Source organism: Ovis canadensis, chromosome 3, assembly GCF_042477335.2.
Source record: "Ovis canadensis isolate MfBH-ARS-UI-01 breed Bighorn chromosome 3, ARS-UI_OviCan_v2, whole genome shotgun sequence".
NCBI lineage: Eukaryota > Metazoa > Chordata > Mammalia > Artiodactyla > Bovidae > Ovis > Ovis canadensis.
In genome coordinates this window covers 131,601,681-131,625,931 of record NC_091247.1, presented here as the reverse complement: position 1 = coordinate 131,625,931, position 24,251 = coordinate 131,601,681, and the positions used below count along the sequence as shown (strand labels likewise).

General features: G+C 44.3%; 1 long non-coding RNA gene across 1 annotated transcript; it reads right to left on the bottom strand.

Moving 5' to 3' along the window:
• Nucleotides 1-7,101: 7,101 nt before the first annotated feature.
• On the bottom strand, nucleotides 7,102-10,214 carry LOC138438167 (uncharacterized). The gene is made up of 2 exons (XR_011256279.1): nucleotides 10,127-10,214; nucleotides 7,102-7,669 (listed from the first exon to the last, which is right to left on the bottom strand). It is a non-coding gene; the product is annotated as an uncharacterized lncRNA (long non-coding RNA).
• Nucleotides 10,215-24,251: the final 14,037 nt, after the last annotated feature.

Below are 24,251 nucleotides of genomic sequence, written 5' to 3'. Positions count from 1 at the left end.
CACCAGGCTCCCCCGTCCCTGGGATTCTCCAGGCAAGAACACCGGAGTGGGTTGCCATTTCCTTCTCCAATGCATGACAGTGAAAAGTGAAAGTGAAGTTGCTCAGTCGTGTCTGACTCTTCACGACCCCATAGGCTGCAGCCTACCAGGCTCCTCTGTCCGTGGATTTTCCAGGCAAGAGTACTGGAGTGGGGTGCCACTGCCTTCTCTGGACTCAGGGTCTACTGGAAACCAAGTCTTCTGCCATCGCGGGCCTAGTAGGTTCTAAGCAGTTTATGCTGTATCCTCAGTAGCTCCATCTGTCTTTTTATGGTTGTTCCCTGCCCACTTCCTTCCTGTCTCAGGAGAAAGAACTAAGAACAAGAGGAGAACCATCTGAGAGTTGAAACAGTACATCTACAGCCTCACTGTTTGCCCACTGCGATGAGTACCTCCCACTGATCAGGTGTAGGGTGGCGATGGCAGGCTGTACTACCCGATGTTTGGCTGAGTGAGGGCAGCAACACGCCACCCATGTCGCCGCTGCTGCTGGTCCTTTGCTTACCGTTCTCTTGCCGAGAGCACCTCTCCCAAAAGCTGTGTGGCTCCTGCCTCACTTCACTCAGACTCTTCCACCGATGTTATTTCTACAGTGATGCCTCCCTAGTCACCCTCCTGAGAGTAACACTCTACCGCATCCTGATTATTTGTTTTCCTTTTTATTTCTTTTATGTGGACCAGAAAGTGAAGAGGAACTAAAAATCCTCTTGATGAAAATGAAAGAGGAAAGTGAAAAACCTGCCTTAAAACTCAGCATTCAGGAAACTAAGATGATGGCATTTCGTCCCATCACTTCATGGGAAATAGATGGGGAAACAGTGGAAACAGTGTCAGACTTTATTTTTTGGGGCTCCAAAATCACTGCAGCTGGTGACTGCAGCCATGAAATGAAAAGACACTTGGTCCTTGGAAGAAAAGTTATGGCTAACCTAGACAGCATATTAAAAAGCAGAGACATTACTTTGCCAACAAAGGTCCATCTAGTCAAGGCTTTGGTTTTTCCAGTGGCCATGTATGGATGTGAGAGTTGGACTGTAAAGAAAGCTGAGCACCAAAGAATTGATACTTTTGAACTGTGGTGTTGGAGAAGACTCTTGAGAGTCCCTTGGACTTCAAGGAGATCCAACCAGTCAATCCTAAAGGAAATCATTCCTGAATATTCATTGGAAGGACTGATGCTGAAGCTGAAGCTGAAGCTCCAATACTTTGGCCACTTCATGCAAAGAGCTGACTTATTTGAAAAGACCCTGATGCTGGGAAAGATAGAAGGTGGGAGGAGAAGGGGATGACAGAGGATGAGATGGTTGGATGGCATCATCAACTTGATGGACATGAGTTTGAGCAAGCTCCAGGGGTTGGTGATGGACAAGGAGGCCTGGTATGCTGCAGTCCATGGGGTCACAAAGAGTCAGACATGACTGAGCGACTGAACTGAAATGGACCATTTTTAAGGTCTTTACAATATTGCTTCTGTTTTATGTTTTGGTTTTTTGGCTACAAGGAATGTGGAATCTTAGCTCCCCAACTAAGACTCGAACCTGCACCCCCTGCATTGGAAGGCAAAATCTCAACTGCTGGACTGCCAGGAAAATTCCAGCTTGATACCTTCATTACCATACGGTGGCCCTTGAGGGAGGAAAAAATCCTACTTCCTCTCTTTGAGGTTCTCAGCTGGGGTCCCTGTAACAAAGTAAAGTTGCTCAGTGTGTCTGATTCTTTGTGATCCCATGGACTGTAGCCTACCAGACTCCTCCATCCATGGAATTTTCCAGGCAAGAGTACTGAGCAGGTTCTTTCTTCAGGGGATCTTCCCAACCCAGGTATTGAACCCTCATCTCCCACATTGCAGGCAGATGCTTTACCATCTGAGCCACCAGGGAAGCCTGTAACAAAAGACAGTTAAAAGACAAAAACAAACAGAAGTTTATTAACATGTGTAATTGCCAACATCCGCTGGATCATCGAAAAAGCAAGAGAATTCCAGAAAAACATCTATTTCTGCTTTATTGACTATGCCAAAACCTTTGACTGTGTGGATCACAATAAACTGTGGAAAATTCTGAAAGAGATGGGAATACCAGACTACCTGACCTGCCTCTTGAGAAATCTATATGCAGGTCAGGAAGCAACAGTTAGAACTGGACGTGGAACAACAGACTGGTTCCAAATAGGAAAAGAAGTGTGTCAAGGCTGTATATTGTCACCCTGCTTATTTAACTTCTATGCAGAGTACATCATGAGAAACGCTGGACTGGAAGAAACACAAGCTGGAATCAAGATTGCCAGGAGAAATATCAATAACCTCAGATATGCAGATGACACCACCCTTACGGCAGAAAGTGAAGAGGAACTAAACAGCCTCTTGATGAAAGTGAAAGTGAAGAGTGAAAAAGTTGGCTTAAAGCTCAACATTCAGAAAACGAAGATCATGGCATCCGGTCCCATCACTTCATGGGAAATAGATGGGGAAACAGTGGAAACAGTGTCAGACTTTATTTTTTTGGGCTCCAGAATCACTGCAGATGGTGACTGCAGCCTTGAAATTAAAAGACGCTTACTACTTGGAAGAAAAGTTATGACCAACCTAGATACCATATTCAAAAGTAGAGATATTACTTTGCTAACAAAGGTCTGTCTAGTCAAGGCTATTGTTTTTCCAGTGGTCATGTATGGATGTGAGAGTTGGACTCTGAAGAAGGCTGAGTGCCAAAGAATTGATGCTTTTGAACTGGTGCTGGAGAAGACTCTTGAGAGTCCCTTGGACTGCAAGGAGATCCAACCAGTCCATTCTGAACGAGATCAGCCCTAGGATTTCTTTGGAAGGAATGATGCTAAAGCTGAAGCTCCAGTACTTTGGCCACCTCATGCGAAGAGTTGACTCTTTGGAAAAGACCCTGATGCTGGGAGGGATTGGGGGCAGGAGGAGAAGGGGACGACAGAGGATGAGATGGCTGGATGGCATCACGGACTCGATGGACGTGAATCTGAGTGAACTCCAGGAGCTGGTGATGGACAGGGAGGCCTGGCGTGCTGCGATTCATGGGATCGCAGAGAGTCAGACACGACTGAGCGACTGAAATGAACTGAACTGAACTGAACTGATACCTGGGCTTCCAGGTGGCACAGTGGTTAAGAATCCATTTGCCAATGCAGGAGAAGCAGGAGATGCAGGTTCAATCCCTGGCTTGGAAAGATCCCCTGGAGAAAGAAATGGCAACCCACTCCAGTATTCTTGCCTGGGAAATGCCATGGCAAAGGAGCCTGGGGGACTACAGTCCATGGGGTCACAAAGAGATGGACACGAATGAGTGACTAAGTAGCTGCAGCAGCAGCATGCCTCATATACAGAGAGAAACTCTGGGAAGAGAGACTCAGAAGTGGTTTAGAATTTGGACTTAAACACTATCTTCCGCTACAACAAAAGAAGAAAGGTGGGAGGGGAGGTGCCAAGTTAAGGGAAAGTGACCAGGAAAATATAATAAACAAGAGTAAGTCTTGTTTTGCAGAATGACGTCTGCCCCTTCCTTCTCTATGGAGAAGAGGTTTCTGTGATTTAAAGTCTTCTTCTCCCTGGTATAGAGAGACACTTTTTACAAATGGAGATTTCTTTTATGAATGGAAATTTTCCTTACAAAAGGGTAATTTCTACTCTGATTTCAGAGCACCACTGGTGTCTGCTCTTTCTTAAAATAATCAGCTTACAATAATCCTTATGCAAAAGAGGCATATTTGGGGGCAGCATATCCTGGTATCTCATAGCATGCAACATTAGAGCACATTTCAATCTGTTTATGTATTTATCGGCTGTCTTCCTGGCAAGGAAAGAGGTGGTGACTTAGTTTTGTTCGCTATCTCTAATGCCTGGTACAGGACAGACACATGAATAATTGTTGAGCAAACAAATGAATAAATGAATGAATGAAGGGTGAGGTAGTGATTCAGGTCATCATCAGAAGTTGAGGTGGCCAGGGAGGGAAATGCCGTCGGCAGTAGCTGATACCCACTTGCTCATTCATTCAAAGCTATTTCTTGTGCTCCTGTTCTGAATCTACTCTGCTTTTGGTGCTGAAGACCGATCAGTGGAGAAAATAGATACAATTCCTGTTCTCTGGAGTTTATGTTCTACTGCCAGAGAGAGAAAATAAGCCTGATCAATAATTAATTATGTGCTGTGTTCGAAAGGGATCTGAGCTATGGAAAAGTGAAACAGGACAAAGGGAATCTAACACAGGCCAGAGGGCGGGACAGACTGGAAGTTGATCACAGAGAATCTTGGAGCTGCCTGGGTGACGGTTTTTCTAGGCAGAATGTACAGCTAGTACAAGGGCCTGAAGGCAGGAGGTCTGGAGTGTCCAAGTAATAGCCAGTAGGCTGGTGTGCCCGCAGCGGAACAAGGTGGGGTTGCGGGGGCACCTGGGGATGAGTAGGGTGCGATGTTGTTCTGGGTGTTGTCAGATATTGTAAGAATTTGGGCTGTGATTCTGAGTGGGAGACACACAGGGTTTTAGGTAGTAGAGTAACAAGATCTGGGCTTCCCAGGCGGCTCAGCATCAAGAGCCCACCTGTCAATGTTGGAGTTGCAGGAGCCTCAGAAGAAATCTGCAGCAGAGGGCACCTCCCGGGTCCAGAGAGCAAAGTTCCAATTCTGTGTCTGACCTGAGAGTGCCTGGCGGCAAAAGGAGCTGTATACTCCTGTCTTTGTGAGTTTGTCCTTCTAGCCTACAGAGTCGCTGCCTTCGCTCACCCCTCCACCTGTTTGTCATCTCAGTAAGAAGAGAGTCATCCAAATACCATGAGCCTCAACCCCAAACCCCAAGGAAGCTCTGTGCTTGAATGTCGGGTCCCATTCCCTCATAGCACTTGTGAAGAGAATTGCCCCAACCCTGGCCCCGACTTTTTGTGGCCTCATGTGTGCAGGCATTTATGACCCAAGGGCAGCCCGTCCATTGTCTAGGCTGTGACAGTATCATGGCCCAGTGATATTCTGTAACCCATCAGAACTAGAAAATTCTAAGAGATCTTCCTGTCAGTAGTGGCAACAGGAGTTAATGCAGAAGCAGAGGACTCGGTGGGTGGCGAGAGGAAAATGGAGCCAATAGAGGATCGCAGCAGACGGGCTGAGAGAGTGCTGGTCCAGGAACGAGGCTGCCTGCGTTCCTGAGCTGTGGACAGAAATGATGCGTGGGGAGTCCTGCAAGTAGCTCTCACTTTCCCTGAGGTATCTTGAAAACTGACCCAAGCCAAGCTATAGCATGTTCTCAGTTCATTCTTGATATTTTCAAAGCAACACCAGCTTCTGCTCCCCAGGGCTCAAGGGGTGTGGCCCCCTGCCTACACGTTCCCTGTGCTTCTTCTTGGTAAGTGCTGCAGAGCTAGAGGCCAGGCTGGGCCAAGTTCACGTCTCCTGACTTCCGTCATTAGGATTCTAGATGATGCCTCTCTTTTCTGCTGGTGGTTCAGACCTTGAAAAACATTTAGCCCTCTTTTCTACCAGACATTCTCACCTTATTTTTACTATGACTGCTAACCTCGTCTGGAACTAAGAATCTAAAATAATCCTGGTAGTTAAAGCTCTGTGTAGAGGCATATGCTCAGCTGTGTCCAACTCTTTGTTACCCTATGGACTGTAGCCCACCAGGCTCCTCTGTTTTCTAGGCATGAACACTGGAGTGGGCTGTCATGTCCTATTCCAAGGCATCTTCCTGACCCAGGGATCAAACCCAAGTCTCCTGTGGCTCCTGTGTTGGCAGGTGGATTTTTTTTTTTTACCACTGAGCCACCTGGGAAGCCCCAAGTTAAAGCCACTTTCTACTATTCAACACAATCCAGTAAACACTACATGAATATCTATCATATATTGGGTACTGGGAGCAACTGTGCATAAGGCAGGTAAGTCCTCAGGCAGCTTCAGTCTAAAAAAAAATAATAATAACAAATTTGTAGTCTTATTTTGGGCCAGGTGGCATAGTACTGTTGTATATAGAGCTTTGTTTTGAGGATCACAGAAGAGCAATGGCTTATCCTTCTTGTGAGCTTAAGAACTTGAAGTTGGTCATTTGCTGACCCAGCAAACTCTTGGAACATATTGCTGATTATTGCTGGAAAAGCTGATTAAAGCTAAAGCCTGTCTCCTTGTCTCCTGGACTGAATACTTTATACTGAACCTTAATACTTCCATTAAGGTTTGAATGTCAGTCTTGTTCCTTTAAACATGGCATCAGGCCAAGTCATTAACTTTCTGATAGCCAGTCCTTTCCCCTGGCTATCTGTTCCAGATCTTCACTGGGTCACTCAAGCTGCATGGATGCTTTGATGGAAATTGAGAAGGAATACACATGTAGAATATTAAACCTGAAAGTACTTGGCCTGAACAGTTTTCTACCCTAGATAAGTAAAAAAGGAAAAACTGAGTAAAATGATGATTTTCTGCCTGCTTTGTGTCTGTACAGTCTTCTGGGTATTCTCCAGTTTTATTTTTAAAGTTAACATACAGTAAAGTTGACTTTTTTGTAGGCACTGTCTGTCCTGTAAGTTTTAACATGTATATAAATTCATGGAACCACCACCAAAATCAAGATTCGGAACAGTTCAATCCTGCCCCAAACACCCTAGTATTGTCCCTTGGGCATCACACTCTCTCTCCAGCTCTAATCTGTTGTTCATCACTGTGGCTTTGTCCTTTAGAGACTTTCATATGAATGCAATCATTGAATAGGTAACCTTTTCAGACTGCTTCCTTCTGCTCAGCTTAACGACTTTGAGATTTATCAAAGTTGTTGAATGATTCAAAGTTGGTTTCATGATACTGTTGAGTAGTGTTCCATTATGTAGAGGCACCATGGTTTGTTTATCCATTCACTAATTGAAAGACATTTGGCTTGTTTCCAATTTTTGGTGATTATGACTAGAGCCACTACATAAACACTTATGTACAAAGCTTGTTTGCTTTTGTAAATGTGTTTATTTCTCTATGGTAAATACCCAAGAATAGGATTGCTGGATGTGGTGAGTGAGCAAAGTCAGTCAGACACGGAAAGACAATATCACATGATATCGCTTACATGTGGTACAAATGAATTTATTTGTAAAACAGAAATAGACTCACGGATGTAGAAACAAACTTATGGTTGTGGGGGGTAAGGGGGGGCAAATTGGGAAACCAGGATTGACAAATACACACCACTATATGTAAAAGCGATAACTAATAAGGACCTACTGCATGACACAGGGACCTCTTCTCAGCACTTTCAGTTCAGTTCAGTCGCTCAGTCGTGTCTGACTCTTTGAGACCCCATGAATCGCAGCACGCCAGGCCTCCCTGTCCATCACCAATTCCCGGAGTTCACTCAGACTCACGTCCATCGAGTCAGTGATGCCATCCAGCCATCTCATCCTCTATCATCCCCTTCGCCTCCTGCCCCCAACCCCTCCCAGCATCAGAGTCTTTTCCAATGAGTCAACTCTTCACACGAGGTGGCCAAAGTACTGGAGCTTCAGCTTTAGCATCACTCCCTCCAAAGTACACCCAAGACTGATCTCCTTTAGAATGGACTGGTTGGATCTCCTTGCAGTCCAAGGGACTCTCAAGAGTCTTCTCAGCACTTTATAATGACCTATATGGGAAAAGAATCTAAAAGAGAGTTTGTCGTTGTTTGTTGCTGTTTAGTTGCTAAGTTGTATCCAACTCTTTCGAGACCCCACAGACTGTAGCCCACCAGGCTTCTTTTTCCATGGGATTTCCCAGGCAAGAATATTGAAGTAGAGTGCTATTTCCTTTTCCAGGGAATCTTCCAGACCCATGGATTGAACTCAACATCTCCTGAATTGACAGATGGGTTCTTTACCACTGAGCCACCTGGGAAGCTCCCCCAAAAGAATAAATATGTGTGTATTTTTACCTGATACACTTTGCTGTGTAGCAGAAACCGATGCACCATTGTAAATCAACTCTATGCTAATAAAAACAGTTCTCAAAATTTTTCCAGAGGGCGGATGCCATTTTACATCCCCACTAACAAAGTACGAGAGTTAAAGTTGCTCTGCATCCTTGCTACCACTTTGTGTTTTTATAATTCTTATTTTAGCCATTCTAATAGATGTGTCACGGTTGTAAGTTGTATTTCCTTCATGGCTAATAACGTTGAACATCTTTTCATGGACCTTATCGCCATCTTTACATTCTCCTTGGTAAAGTATCTACTCCAGTCTTTTACCCATTTTGATATTAGCTTATTTAAATTTTAATTTTTTATTGAAATGTAATTGATTTACAACATTGTATTAGTTTCTGATATACAGCAAAGTGGTTCAGTGATACATATATAAACATATTATTTTTCATATTCATATTTTTTTCATATATTATGGTTTACTACAGGACATGGAACATGTGCTATTAGATAGGATTTTGTGGTGTGTATTTTGTATATAGTACTACCAGCTTGTATTTGCTAATCCCAAACTTCTAATTTATCCCTTCTCTACCCTCTTGCCTCTTTGGTAACAATCCGTTCGTTTTCTATGTCTGTGAGTCTCTTTCTGTTTCATAAGTAAGATCACTTGTGTCATATTTTAGATTCCACATAGTGAAATCATCTGGAGAAGCAAATGGCAACCCGCTGCCTGGAGAATCCCATGGACAGAGGAGCCTGGCAGGCTACAGTCCATCGGATCACAAAGAGCTGGACACAGCTGAGCGACTAAGCACAAAGATGCCATATGACGTCTTTCTCTGTCTGACTCAGCTCATTTACTACAATAACTCTAGGTCCATTCATGTCGCAGCAAGCGGCATTACTTCATTCATTTTATGGCTGAGTAGTACTCCATTGTCAATAAGTACCACACCATCTTTATTCACTCGTCTGTCAATGGACGTTTGTTTCCATGTCTTGGCTATTATAAACAGTGTTGTTATGCACATTGGGGTGCATGTATCTTTTTGAATTAGAGTTTTTATATTTTCTGGTTACATGCCCAGAAGCGGGATTGCTGGATCATATGGCAACTCTATTTTTAGTTTTTTAAGATCTCCATAGTGGCTACACCAATTTATATTTATACCAACAGTACAGAAGAGTTCTTTTTTCTTCACACTCTCTCCAGTATTTGTTATCTGTAGACTCTAATGATGGCCATTCTGACTGGTATTTGGTGGTATCTCGTTGTAGTTTTGATTTGCTTTTTTCCAATAATTAGTGATGTTGAGCATCTGTGCACGTGCCTCTTAGAGTGTGTATGTTTTCTTTGGAGAAATTATTATTATTCTATATAGTAGATGGAGAAGGAAATGGCAACCCACTCCAGTACTCTTGCCTAGAAAATCCCATGGATGGAGGAGCCTGGTGTCCATGGGGTCGCAAAGAGTTGGACACAACTAAGCGACTTCACTTTCACTTTTCACTTTCTATAGTGGAAGACTATTTAGGTCTTCTGCCCATTTTTTGATTGAGTTATTTTTTAATTTTTTGTTATTGAGTTGTCTGAGCTGTTTGTATATTCTGGAAATTAAGCCCTTGTTGGCCACATTGTTTGAAAATATTTCTTCCTAATATGTAGGCTGTCTTTTCATCTCATTTAGGAAATGAGACTCTGATGTGTAAAAGCTTATAGGTTTAAGTACATCCCATTTGTTTATTTTTGCTTTTCTTTCTATTGTCTTGGGAGACTGACCTAAGTAAACATTGATATGATTTATGTCAGAGTTGGATTGTTTCCTTTTTATTGATATCTGAGGGTTCTTTAGGTATTCTCGTTAAATTCCTTTTTTAGAAATACTATTTGCAAATATTTTCTCCCAGTTTGTAGCTTGTCTTTTCATGTTCTTAATGTCTTTTGCACATCAACAATTTTTAATTTTGATGAAGTCCAGTTCATCAATTTCTTCTTTTATACTTCATACTTTTGGTATTTGTTTGTTTACTCTTCAGGACGTCGATATGATGAAATTGCCTTGACTGATAGTCAACACGGAATCAGTCTTGCATACACAGGATACATTTTACTTGGCATTGTATATTATCGTTTTTGCATAGGGCAGAGGAGTTCATTTCAAGTGATACTAGAGGGGAAAAAGTCAGAAACTCACCATCTTGGGCCTCTTCTGCAATCTGACCGCTACTATTCACCTTCAGAGCCCTCAGATGCTTCAGTTAGTGTATGCAGGTTTCATCGCTGCAGTCAGTGGGAGGAAGAGGGTGGAATGCGTCAGTGTGCTCACTCGATTGCAGCTAGAACTGAACCTCTGCGATAGTTTTTAAAAACTCGTACAAGAGACAAGAGAATGGTGGATGAAATTTCTGTTATAAATTTCCTGCCTAACCAAATGTTTAGACCTATTAATGCTAGGAAGAGGAAAAATGTAAGTGTGGGCGGATGAGGTGGGACTATCATATAGTCATGTGAAATATTTGAAAGCCAAAAAAAGAAAAAAAAAAGTCTTTTAAACTTCACTTTTACAGGCTTATATTTTACCCACCATCTGTGGGAAAGGAAATAACAAACGAAACACATGAATTAAAATAAGTTTTGGAATCAGGAAAGGACTAAAGAAAGTTTTACTGGGCAAGTTAGTATGGATTCAGGAAAGGAGGAAATACACTATACTTACTGAGGCTTTTTTGTACCATCTCCAAACCAGTACTTGCCAGGAATTTCCCTTTTTCCATTTACCCTGCTTATAAGCCCACCACAAAGAGCAAGGCTTGGGTTTGCCTAAGCCTACGTTTGAGACAGAAATAAAACCCTTTTCCCTCCAAACAGGGGACTGAGCTGTGAGACCTTGAAAGCTTTTCTTATTGCTTATCTTCTTTGTTATTCTTTTACAGCCTTGTGGATCCATAATATCATTACCTTTCCCCCACACAATTGTCTAAGTTTTGACTCTAATGTCTATGGAGTTCATGGAGTTAGGTCACAATAAAGATCAGCTTCTAAACAATGTGCCACTGTGTTAGCTGGTTTCAATCTGAATATATTAATTCTGGTGCATGTGTGTGTGTGTGTATTTTGGGAAATTTTCAGTCAGAGTTTAGTCAAGGATAAAAGATCCTGCATTGGGAGACTCCTGACAAAAGAGGAGGATTTCCTCCATACCCTTTTCTACAAGGGTCTCTGTACTGGACTCCCATTCAGTGACTGGTTTGGTCAGAAACACCATTTCCTCTACTCTTCAAGGGCCAAAGTTGAGAAAAGGATTGCTGGGTATGATTTATAAGATGAAAATACAGACTATTCATCCCCAATGAGACACTAAATTTACTTTGAAAACCTGCTCTGTTTGCCCGGAGACGACTCTCATGGAAAACAGCCTGGAGCCTCTGCTAAAATGAGGGTTGTTATTACCTGAAGCACTGTCCCTCCTCTCTGCAGCCTAGCAGGAAACAGAATTTAGAGTTTGGGGAAGTGAATTGCTAACAGCCTAACAGAGCAACCTAACCCAGAATGACCAGATTGCAGGCTTCTCGTGAGCCAGGGACCACCTGTTCTTATCTTTAGCTCTTGCTCAGCGTGATCCTTCCACCTGGGGGTCATCCACAAAACCATTTAAGTGACATCTCAACAAGATCTGAGAGCTGATTCTTGCATCCACATTTAGTGAGTGGCCTGCTATGAGTGAGACTTTTTTCTAGTTCCATACACTGAAATAAGAAAAATAAACCCCCAAAATCCTGCTTTAAAAAGACTCTTTTAGTGGAAGAGGCAGGAGGTAACCAATGGTCTCAATCAGCTTGGCCTGCCCTCACAAAATACTGTAGACTGGGTGGCTTAAAGCAACAGAAATTTATTTCTCACGGTTCCAGAAGCTAGAAGTCCAGCATCAAAGTATTGGCTTATTGGGTTTCCAGCGAGAGCTCGTTCTGGCTTGCTCATGACCACCTTATCTCTGTGTCCTCACACAAAGAGGGAGATGAATCTCTGGTGTCTCTTCTCAGAAGGACACTAATCCTGTTGGATCAGGGAGCTACTCTTAAGACCTCATTTAACCTTAACTGTTTCTCAATCTACATATAGTACGCTGAGAAGTAGGGCTTCAACATGCAAAGTTTAAGGGGATACATCTCAGTTCATATCACCAACCATCCAACAAATTAATACAGTGGCAGGTAGTACTGAGTGGTATAAAGAGAAAGTGGAAGAGACTAGGACAGCTTGAGGTCAAATGATGCTAACAGGCTTCTCTGAGGAGACGACATTAGCAGAGGCTTCAGTGAAGAGAGGAAGCAAGCTGCTGAGAGGGGAGATGGCCCAGAGACTCTCCCCTCTCTGGGGATACCAATAAGAATGCTCGGTCACAGCAGGTAGATGTTTCAAAATAAAAAAGAATCAGTCAGATAGAGTTGATTAGGGAGAAAGAGCAGCTTGTTTTGAGTGAAGCAGCCTTCAGCCTTTCAGCTCAGTCCCAAGGAGGAAGCACCGTGGCCCATCTGATCCCCACTGTGCCCGGAGGGTATGAAGGGGAAGAAGTCTAAATGTATTTAGAATATCAAATCTCTCTAATAAAAAGAGCTCAAACCTCAGGAGATTTTAGCCTGTCCCCAGAGCCCTGAAATAACTCATTCAACAATTTGCAATAATTCAGTAGCTCTTATGATTATGTTCCAGTTGCTGTGCAATTATTCACGACCACGGCTTGGCATAGAAACTAGTAAAATGCCCTTGGACTTCTTTTCTTGGAAGGTAGTTATTACAGTGGAAAGTCAACCGGTTCTGTCACAAGCTTGGGATGCCCTGGGACAGAACTGGCAGTTCTTTCTCTATTGCTTGGCCCTTCTCTTTGGTTTTCTTCTCTATTTTGTGGTGTTTTTTTTTTTCCTGATTATCTCATCTAATCTTATATAACCTCTATGCCTATTAATCTGTAATTTACATTTGCATTCACACGTTTATTTTGAACTCTAAACTCAGATACTTCACGACCTACTTGGCCTCTCTGTTAGGATGTCTGATAGATGTCCCAAACTTATGGTGCCCCAAACTGAACTTGCCATGTTCCTCCCCAGTCCTGCCCTACCCACAGTCTTCCTCAGCTGACTTGATGACAGCCTCACCTTGCTCAGTCCTGAAACCTCAAAACCGCGCTTGACTACTCAAATCTCACGCCCAGTCTTTCAACAAATCCTGTCGGTTCAACCTTCAAAATATACACAAACCCTGACAATTATGCGCATGTCTGCTGCTACCAGCCTGGACCAGGCACCATCATCACCATCATTTTTCCCCTGTGTTATCGTAAAAGTTTCCTGACGGGTCTTCCTGCTACTACTCTTTTTCTGTTTGTCAATTAAAAAAATTGAAGTATAGTTGATATACAATGTTTCAAGTATACAGCAAAGTGATTTATAAACACACAGACAGATGGGTCTTCAAAGGTGGCAGCAGTGGTAAAGAATCCACCTGCCAATGCAGGAGATGCAGGAGTCAGAAAGATCCCCTGGAGGAGGAAATGGCAACCCCCTCCAGTATTCTTGCCTGGAGAATTCCATGGACAGAGGAGGCTGGCGGGGGTACAGGCCATGGGGTCACAAAGAGTTGGCTATGGCTAAGCATGCATGGCACACATGTATATATTGACACATATATATATTATTTTTCAGATTCTTTTCTATCAGATTATTACAAGATATAAAAAGCCCTGTGCTATATAGTAGGTCCTCATTATTTATTTTAAAAATTTTTTATTGGAGTATAGTTGATTTAAAACATTGTGTTAGTTTCTGCTGTACAGCAACGTGAATCAGATTATACATATATATACTCTTTTTTAGATATTTGTTCCCCATATAGTCATTACAGAGTATTGAGAAGAGTTCCCTGTGCTATACGGTACAGTAGGTCCTTATTAGTTATCTATTTTATATATAGTATTATATATTCTGTAATATATTTTATTATATATATTATTATATATATTATTAATCTCCATCCTTAATTTATCCCCCCTCCCAAGTTTTTCCCCTTTGGTAATATGTTTTCTATGTCTTTGACACTATGCTGTTTTTAAAATAAGTTCATTTTAATCATTTTTAAGGATTTCATATGTAGGTGATATCATGTGATATTTGTCTTTGTCTGATTTACTTCACTTAGTATAATCATCCCTTAGGTCCATTGATGTTGCTATAAATGGCATAGTTTCATTCTTTTTACAGCTAAATACTATCCCACTGTGTGTGTGTGTGTGTGTGTATATATATATATATATGTTACATATGTATATAGCATATATATTATCTGCCATATCTTCTTTATCTCTTTTTCTGTTAATGGACACTTAGGTTGCTTCCATGTCTTAGCTATTGTAAACAGTGCTGCTATGAACATTAGGGTGCATGTATCTTTTCAAATTAGAGTTTTCAGGTTTTTTTATTTTTATTTTTTTATGCCCAGGAGTGAGACTGCTTGATTATATGGTAACTTGAGTTTTAGTTTTTAAAGGAAACTCCATACCATTCTCCATAGTGGCTGCACCAACTGACATTCCCACCAACAGTGCAGGAGGCTCTCCTTTCCTACTACTCTTCCTCCTTTGCCGTCTAGTCACAAAAAGCAACTAGATGCTTTCAAAATGCATGACAGCTCATGACACTCCCTTACTCAGATTCTTGCCCCATTTCATTGAAAGTAAATACCAAAATCATAGAGCAGCTTACAGCTATCTTTCCTTCCATTAATTCCCTCACCTCACAACCACGCCTTCTCCCTTGACTCACCTTATCTTAATTCAGTGGTTTCCTTGGCTGGAACTCATCAGGTCCTTTCCTGGCTCATGTATCCTCTGCCTGGATTCCTTTCCTCCACCTTTACACATAGATAGCATCTTCTTTTGGGGCTTCCAAGGTGGCTCAGATGGTGAAAAGATCTGTGTGCAATGCAGAAGGCACAGGTTCAATCCCGGGGTTGGGAAGAATCCCTTCTTCCTGGGGAAGGGAATGGCAACCCACTCCAGTATTCTTGCCTGGAGAATTCCATGGACAGAGGAGCCTGGTGGGCTACACTCCATGGGTCACAAATAGTTGGGTATTTTTACTTAAGTATCACCTTCTTAGTAACACCTCCCTGAACATCTTATTTAAAATTGCAGCTCCCCTCACAACACTCCCAATCCCTCTCACACTGCTCAACTTTCTTGAACATCCCAAGTCACCATCTGACACATCATTCAGTTTACTTACTGTCTGTTGCTAACTGGCTGTGTTCGCTCACTAGGCCATCAGTTCCACAAGGACAAGAATCCTGCCTGTTTTGCTCACTTCTGTAAGCTCACGAGTCTAGAATAGTGTCTGCTACTTGGTAGGTACTCAATAATTATTTCTCTTGTGAATTAATTGCTTTTAATGTAGATATGTTGCTCTCCCCACAAGGCTATGGACAATATTTAACGCAATGCTGTGCATCCTAGACCTTCAAATACATGATTTTGGTGGGTTGGTTAGTTAGAAAAAGGCACTAATTGCGCAGCATTTTGCAAAATTGTCTAATCTAATTTCTAGCTTGGGAAAACTTTTGCAAGAATGTCATGATTATATAAAATGCATTTTATTTTTCCCTTCCTATTGAAGTGTAACAGACATGTACAAGAGTACATCTATCATAAGCATGTAGCTTGTTGTAATTTCACAAAATGAAGTTTCCTGTGTAGTCAATGCCCAGAAGAAGAAACACACATTATCAGCTGCTAGATGCCCCCTTATGCTACCTTTCATGACTTCTGACATCATGGCTTAGCTTAAGCACATTTATTTTAAAGACTCCATATTGGGGCTCCAGCAGTTTTAAGATTGCGTGTATACAACTGATCTTATAGAACTGATGTGATTTTTTTCCCCCTCACTAAGAAAGAAAACAGAAAAATGAAGTGTTTTACAAAGCACAAGCATAAGGAATGTATCAGAAGCTCACATTTCCAAACAGACTTCCTGGCAAAAATCAATTAAGCTCAGATGTAAGAAGCATCTACTTTTACCTCAGGTACATTTAAGATGGACTAAGAAATACACTGTAAGTCAGAAATACATGTCAAGTACTAAGTTATTATTCCTTTATTATTCTTGGCTTGAATATCGATGCTGTTATATCTGTAAGAATTTCTCACATAAAGTAAGAAGAAGCTTACTGAAGTTCCCTTTAAATCCCATTTAAATTTAAGGGTAAAGAACTTGCATGCATGTGGGTGAGCTGTTATCCCTTATCCCTTCACATCCCCAGTTCTATTCTCAGCACTTCTCTTCACTGCAGAAGCAGATGACTCAGACTTCTTGCTGTTTCCCATCTCTCCCTCAAACGTTACCTCTGGCCTCAGGGAATTCCCTCTGACCAAATAATCAGAAGACAGGGGGACTCTGGCCCGATTTAAGGATGTATCTGTCTAGGGTGGCTCTGCAATTCAGAGGGAAATCTCCCTCTGATAGAACTTCAGGCAGTACATCTGGCTGATCACTTGACATGAAAAAAGAGGTAACATGAGTTTTCCTGAAATGTACTGTTTCATGGGCAATAGCTAACAGGTGCATGGACTAATCAGGGACTCAGTGATTTTTAAACATCTTGGAAGGCTGATGCCAAGATCATCTGCAGGGAAATTGTCGTGGACCCCTAAGAATGGCCGCAGTGTTTGAAGTGACTTGAGTCTCATGTAAATGGCCCCCAGAGGACAATCATTGCGTGGAAGGCTAAGCAAGGAGGTGGCCAAGATGGCCTATGCCCTGTTTGTCAGTGAGCCCCCTCCCCTGGCCATCTGCGCACTTGCAGAAATGGCTCAAGTACCAAGCGGCTGTGGGAACCGAGATAGACGCAATACATGGGGACAAAAATGTGCATTTCCTCTCACCACAGTTGATCTAGCCCCTGAGCCGCAGTATCCAACTTTCTAAACCAGAATCCAAGCCTGAGTCCAGGCGCCGTTCCCTAGGAGCATCAGCCATTCAGGTCAATTATTTTGGACCACTCCAGTTTGGAAGAGACAGTGCTATAATGCGTCTTTATGGGAATACTTGCGTATTCTGGAGAGTGATCCCCCTTTATTGCTCGTCATCCTTCTGCCAGCATCGTCATAGGTGGTTGATAGACCGCCTTCTTCACCCCCATGGTACCAGGCACATCACTGCCTTTGACTGCGGAACTCACTTACCGTGGAATAACTGTGGTACTGAGAGCTGACATCAGGAAATCCATTGTTTCTTACATCACCGAGAAGCGCCTAGCTTGATGGAATGGTGGAATGTCGTACTGAAGTCTCAGTTTTCTTCACTGTAATTTGCGTTTTATATTCGAGTGTAGTTGATTTACAATGTTGTGCTAGTTTCAAATGCACAGCAAAGCTGTTGTTGCTGCTGCTGCTGCTGCTAAGTCGCTTCAGTTGTGTCCGACTCTGTGCGACCCCATAGACGGCAGCCCACCAGACTCCCCCGTCCCTGGGATTCTCCAGGCAAGAACACTGGAGAGGGTTGCCACTTCCTTCTCTAATGCGTGCAAGTGAAAAGTGAAAGTGAAGTCGTGCCCGACTCTTCGAGACCCCATGGACTGCAGCCTACCAGGCTCCTCTGTTCATGGATTTTCCAGGCAAGAGTGCTGGAGTGGGGTGCCATTGCCTTCTCTGTTATCTGTACCCATATATCCATTCTTTTTCAGATTCTTTTCCTGCATAAGTTTTTTTAGGATATTGAATAGAGCTCCCTGTGCTTTACAATGAAAAGTGAAAGTGAAAGTCATTCAGTCGTGTCTGATTCTTTGTGACCACATGGACTATACAGTCCATGGAATTCTCCAGGCCAGAATACTTGAGTGGGTAGCCTTTCCTTTCTCCAGGGGATCTTCCCAACCCAGGGATCAAACCCAGGTCTCCTGCATTGCAGGCAGACTCTTTACCAGCTGAGCCACAAGGGAAGCCCTAGGTCCTTGTTGATTATCTATTTTATTTATAGTAGTGTGTGTATGTCAATCCCTGATTTATCCCTCCCCCCCCCCCAAACTTACTCCTTTGGTGGATCAAGTTAGTTTTCTAAATCTGTGTCTGTTTTGTAAATAATTTCATTTGTTCATTTTTAAGATTCATTTGTATCATTATTTTTGGATTCCAGGTATAAGGGATATCACATGGTACTTGTCTTTGTCTGACTTATTGAAGATTTGGTTTATGGAAGGGGGTGTGGCAAGGGAGACGACCTGGTGTGAGGTTGGAGTGTTGTTCATCAAGTGGTCAGATCAGTGGTCAATACAAGGTGCTGAGTATATGCCTGTAGGCACCCAGGGTGGAGGCGGAAGTGGCTTCTCTCACTGTTCCCTGAATAACCCTCTTCAAGAAGGTTATCTTCCTGTCCCTGAAACATTTTGTATCTAGTGAGTCTGTGGTCCTTGTGCCAAACAGGGAGGCATATTTCCACTGCTCAGCCCTGAAAATGCCCCATGGCCATCTCCGGCTGTGCCTGCCATAATTAAGGGCAAAGCATTGGGTGTTTCTATGGGCCAGTGTGATTGATTCTGTTTAACAAGGAGAAATTGGATTGCTACCAAATGGGGACAGTGCTGTGACTGGAGCCCATGGGGTTCACTGCATTCCCTGTGTGGCTGACATGGTCAATGGGAGACCAGAGCAACTCCATAATGACAGGGCACTGAGTATGATGGCTGGGTCCTGAGGAATTGAAGGGTTGGCTCATTCCTTCAGGTCAGCACTGCCTTCACGGCCAGGGTGCTAGCTGAGAGTCAGGGCATCATGTGCAGAGCGGGCGGGAGAAGGAAGTCAGGATGGTCACGTTAGATCTGCTCAGGCCTGGGGCTGCAGCAGCCGGACTCTGCTGTCCCTGCTTGCCCCTCATCTGCCTCTCCTGGCCGCCTCGCTCCCTGCTGAGTTTAGCGTCCAGGAAGGAGCAGGAACGAACCCCGTCATCCCTCAGTGATGACACTGAGTGTTCTCATGGCTGGGGACCTGAGCTGCTTTCTCCAGCGCAGGAAAGGACTAGAATGGAAGCTGAGTGACAGCAGGGCGGCCTGGCCTGGTTCTTCTTAGCTCTTTTCTCTGTCCTTTCTGGCCAGGCTCTGGGGCCTGGAGTCTGACCGCTACTGCACCAGGCACCTGGCATGCTTTCCCTGCCCTCTGACCGGAGGCACTGGCAGGAGGCCAGCGGGCAGGAGGCGGGCGAGGTCGGGGGTGCATCCGCCTTCCCTGGGCTCCTGCTGGCCAAGGCTCCAGCTCCCAGCCGTGAGTCTCCCTGGGCAGCTCAGCTCTCAGCACACCGAGAGCTGCACTCGTCTCTGGGGCTGAGGGCTAATCCCTGGGTGTCTCCCTAGATCTTGTCGGCCCCATTAACCCTGCCCACGCCTCTGTAAATAATCCCTGCGCGCAATGCTTTTCAGTTAAACCCCATTGAGAGTGCCATCTGTTTCCTGCTAAGACTTCCAGTGGATAGAGCAGGGAAGAATCGCTGAGAAATTGAGATACCGTTGGCTGCTGTGAGGAGAAGGGAAATTTAGGGGATATACAGGCCAACACATTACAGTAGGCCAGAATCCATGCCTTTCCACAGACTGAAAAAAAGAAAGAAAGAAACCAGTCATCCTGACTGGTCTGAGTTCATAGTTCTTGGTTGCTGTTTGTTTTGTTAAGGGTTGTCAGGTAGAAAAAGCGTGTGACGTGAATTGGGGTATGTCTGAGATTGAGGGGATTCCTTCAGTGCTGAGTCAAGGACAGTCCTGGACAGGTTGGGAAGCCGGGGGCTTACCTTCATCTCAGACTTGAGTCAGGACCTCCGAGTCCTCCCCAGCGGACCCTGCTCAGGCAATGTTCCAGGCAAAAGAGCACACTTCTAGAATCACGTGCTCTCCCCTCTCAATCCGGAATCAACGGCAGACACCTTCTCTGGCTCGGGGCATCCTTTCCATTAATCCTGCATATAGTCTGAGAAGCCCTCTGACTGTTGGTCTAGGCAGCCAAGATCAACTGATCAGAGTCGGAATGCCAGAGGAGAGCTGTCTGCCGCCTCGGAACTTAGAGCTCTGACCCCTAAACCAACAGCTGAACTGAGTCTCCTTAGACCCTCCAGAAGACTTTTTTTTTTTTTCCCCCTTATAACCCTGGACCTTGCCAATGTGGCAGTATGGTCTTTTTGATTCCTTTGGTTCCTCAGGCCAAAAACCTGACCTTGTCTTTCTATCTCTCCGTCCACTGTAGAAGCTTCAGAGGCTGACAGCATGTCCTAAAGACAGCGGCTCATACCTTCGTAACATTAACATGTGCAGTGCTGTTCTTTCTTTCTTTCTTTCCGGCTCTGCTGAGTCTTCATTGCTGATCAGGTTTTTCTCCAGCTGCAGAGGCGGGGCTGCTCTCTGGCTGTGGCGTGCGGGCTTCTCATCGCGACAGCTCCTCTTGCTGCAGAGGGCCGTAGGGTGCACGGGCGTCAGTAGTCGCGGCTCCCAGGCGCGAGAGCTCAGGCTCCGTAGTTATAGCTCACAGGCCTAGCTGCTCCACGCCGCGTGGAGTCTTCCCAGATCAGGGATCAAACCCACGTCTCCCGCATTGACAGGTGGACTCTCTACCACTGCGCCACCAGGGAGGCTCCCATGGCGTTGCTCTTAAGTAGTATTTATCTACTGTGTGTGTTTCATGGATGAGGAAACAGAGCATTGAGTGACGTTAAGTATCTGGCCCCGCTCAGCCAGGCGGCGTGTCATAGACTCGGGATGCGCCTCTGCTCGGCAGACTCTGGACTCCCTTGGGTGCTGCGTGGTCGTGCTCTCCTCTTGCTCGCCTGGGGAACCTTGGCACCTGGTCCAGAGCCTGGCAGGTAGTCAGTGTCAGTCATTAAATATGTGCTTAAAATTGTTCAATGAAGATAAGCCCTAACATAGAAAGCTTCTTCCACCTTCAAGCTCCTTTTCCCTGGACCCTGCCCTGGCTTTATTAGGCTATGTGGCTTTATTAGGCTTCTAAGGAAGGGCAACCTTTAGTGGACTAAACCAGTTACCTGGAAGAAAAAAGGAGCAGAGTGGCCCAGCCTTATGTGGGTCCAAATCCAGGCTCTCCCAGTCCCCTAATCTGTAAAATGGGAATTTAAGTGGTGTATTCCTTGAAAAATTGTACTAAACGCTGTACTAAAACTTGGCATCCAGTGAATAAATAATGCTTAGTGGCAGTTTTGATTTATTTAATTGGTATTATTACAAATCAACCCAAATGTAGCAAATCTAAGTGCAAAGGGAAAATTTCCATTTCTGGGAGCAATTCCTTTCCACTTCCGAGTTCCATCTCCTAGCTAAGGGCTTTTTCCATGGAATCTATGTATTTCTTCTTTATGCCTCTATTGATGTTTGGTCTCTAGAGCCAGTGAGTGCAAGGACAGAAAGCCTTGAGCTCCCTCTAGAGGCCAGTGTTGCTCCAACTTTGAAATTTTCAGTAATTTCCTGGGACCCACAGGATGCTCTCTGAGATTTTGTTTATTCCTCCAGGTGCTCACCCTCCTTCTGTGCTGGCTGTTTCCTGTTTGTCCCTTTAGGTCTACATTCCACCACTTGCCACTGTGCTCTGGGCCCCAGGATGCTGACTTGTAATAGACTGCCTTGATAATATCCCTCAGCCACCAACGTCTAGTTTATCCTAACCAATGGAAGTCACCAGCACCGAGGTCTAGGGTATTACTTCTGCAGGCTCCTCCCAGCCAGGTTTCTAAGAGCAGACAACAGCACCCTTCAAGAAAAGACCACAGCTCCTGTCATTAGACCCTGAGATTTCTGGTCCTTTGGTGTTGGCTCTCTCTGTTCCCCTTCAGACCTAGGAATGGCAATGACTTTGTGTTGCTAATACCTTATAATACAGCAAGTCTCTTTATGCCTTTATAAAGAGGGACAGGGAATCCTGGCATGCTGCAGTCCATGGGGTCACAAAGAATCAGACAACTTGGCAATGGAACAACGGCAACACAGGGTATCTCTGTTATTTCCCTCAATTCTTCCCACAGCGTTGTAAACAGTCCCTTTACCAAGCTCTCAGTTGCTCTATTTGAGAGTGGCTTCTAGCTCCTAACAGTTCTACTCATCCTGTGTCCAAATTCCTCGGGTTGACACTCTTATCTCTCCCTCATCTCCCTGGTACCTGGTGCGCCAACAAATCAACTCCTTACAGTTTCCATAATATAATGTGCTGTTTAGCGCTCCAGGATTCTTCGATTAATTCACCGATCTGCAGAGCCCTTTCACACTCCGTGTTCAACCCCTTTACAGTCTACTCTCCTCCTGGCCTCTCCCCAATCCCTTTTCCTCTTCAGAGGTCATGGGTCAACAGCCATGTCTTCTATTCAGTCCGTCCTCACCTCCCATAGTGTCCATTTTCCCCATCTCACACTCATGCCGTTTCCATCCTACTTGGTAGCAGCCTTGCATTTTGGTTGTGTCTGCCTTTTCACTAGTGTTTGTGGAAGGATCCTGGCTAGTTTAATTATGTCGCATTGGCTGGATTAATTTATACAAGCCTAATCCAGCCAGAACATGGCATTTCCCTAGCCACAGGGATTTCTTCGCAGGTGTTCTACTCAGCAGGGAACTGAGAATCTCTGACCCTTCCTTTCAGGAAGTAATGCTCACCCCTTCAGAAGTGAACCGAGAACATGTAGCTACATCTGCTGCCAGTTTGCATTTTGAAGCCACGCAGGGTGCTGGGTCTGAGCAAGAAGCCAGCTTGGGGAGAGGCAGATCTGAGAGAACCATGGGAAACAGATCTGTGGTCTTGACCACACTGTGCCCACATCTGTTACACAAGCCAGTTTGAGATGGGTTTTCAGTTATTCAAACTAAAAATATCTGCAACATTTATGTGAGTAAAAAAGTGGGATTCATAAGGTGCAATTAGAAAACAATTTCTTTTCTTCTTCTGCCCATTCAAACTTACCCAAAGGCCTGCTTCTTCCTCTCTGTGTGAAATCTCAGAGGTGGGGTGCAAGGGGGAGGGGGAAGCCCCATGCCTCATCTGTTCTTTCACTGATAATAAAATGCCTTCCAGTACACCTCCAATTCAAAACGGTTTTATTTCAGAAATTAAAGCATCCACCTCCTCTCCCCTTTGGCTTTCCTTGTCGCAGAGTTGCCCCGGAGTCGGAGTCGGGAAGAAGGGGCGGAGCACACCCAGCTCTCCACGTCCTGCCTCTTTTGTCTGCGAAGAGGGAGTATTCCAGTTTGCTTTTTTCATTGAAGGGTAAACTCTGCTTTGCTGGAGTGAACGGCTGGGTAGGGTGAGAGCAGTTAGTTCACTTTAGGAGCCTGCTAGGAGTCTGTCTGGTTATATCCTTAATGCTCACACGCATGCTCAGTCGCTCAGTCGTGGCCCACTCTTTGTGACCCCAAGGACAGTAGCCCCCCAGGTTTCTCTGTCCATGGAATCCTCCAGGCAAGAATACTGGAGTGGGTTGCTATGCGCTCCTGCAGAGGAGCTTCCCAATCAGGGATCGAACACAACCCCCCACACCACCCCCATCTGTCTCCAGCATTGGCAGGCAGGTTCTTTACCACTAGCTGCTTCTGGGAAGCCCATATCCTTAATACTTAAGCCAAATCCATTATTGTTACAGCACTGGTGATATGAATGCTGGCATTTCGACCTCCATGTGTCTGAAACCTGTAGGGCTCAACTGCTTCCCCACTTGGGTGGGAAAGAGAAGCCTTATTCGGGGGCTCCCTTAAACACCGTCAGAATCTACAGACATGATTCCCCCCCTCCAAGTAGTATGTAAATTTTTCCAAATCAATTTACAACTTTTACAGTGTGGGAGAGTTTGACTAGAAGCCTGGATTTCCAGTTTATGGAGGGCTATGTTTCCCATGGCAACAACCTCTGAGATTGAGTGGCAGCTGCCCCCTTCAGGTGAGAGGGGCCGGCACTTTCTAATTCCCTGCAAATTCCTGAAGTTCAGATATACAGCGATTTTATTGTACTGTTTCCAGTGTATGTCTTGTGTAACTCACGCAATTCAGTTAGGACACTCTATTGTATCTGGTAACCCTACAGTCTAGCCTGTCTCACTCATTATTGTTATCCGCTTGGGCCTCGAAGGTAAGTGAGTTTTCTATCTTTGTTCTCATTTTTCCTTATATTTTTATTTAAAATATTGTGTAGTTCATAGTAGTGTGCTTAATAATGTTTATATCATGAATATATCAGTATAGTCTGAGGACCATAAGTATATTCCATAGAGACTATAAGACTTCCACTAAGTCTGGATAAAAAGATG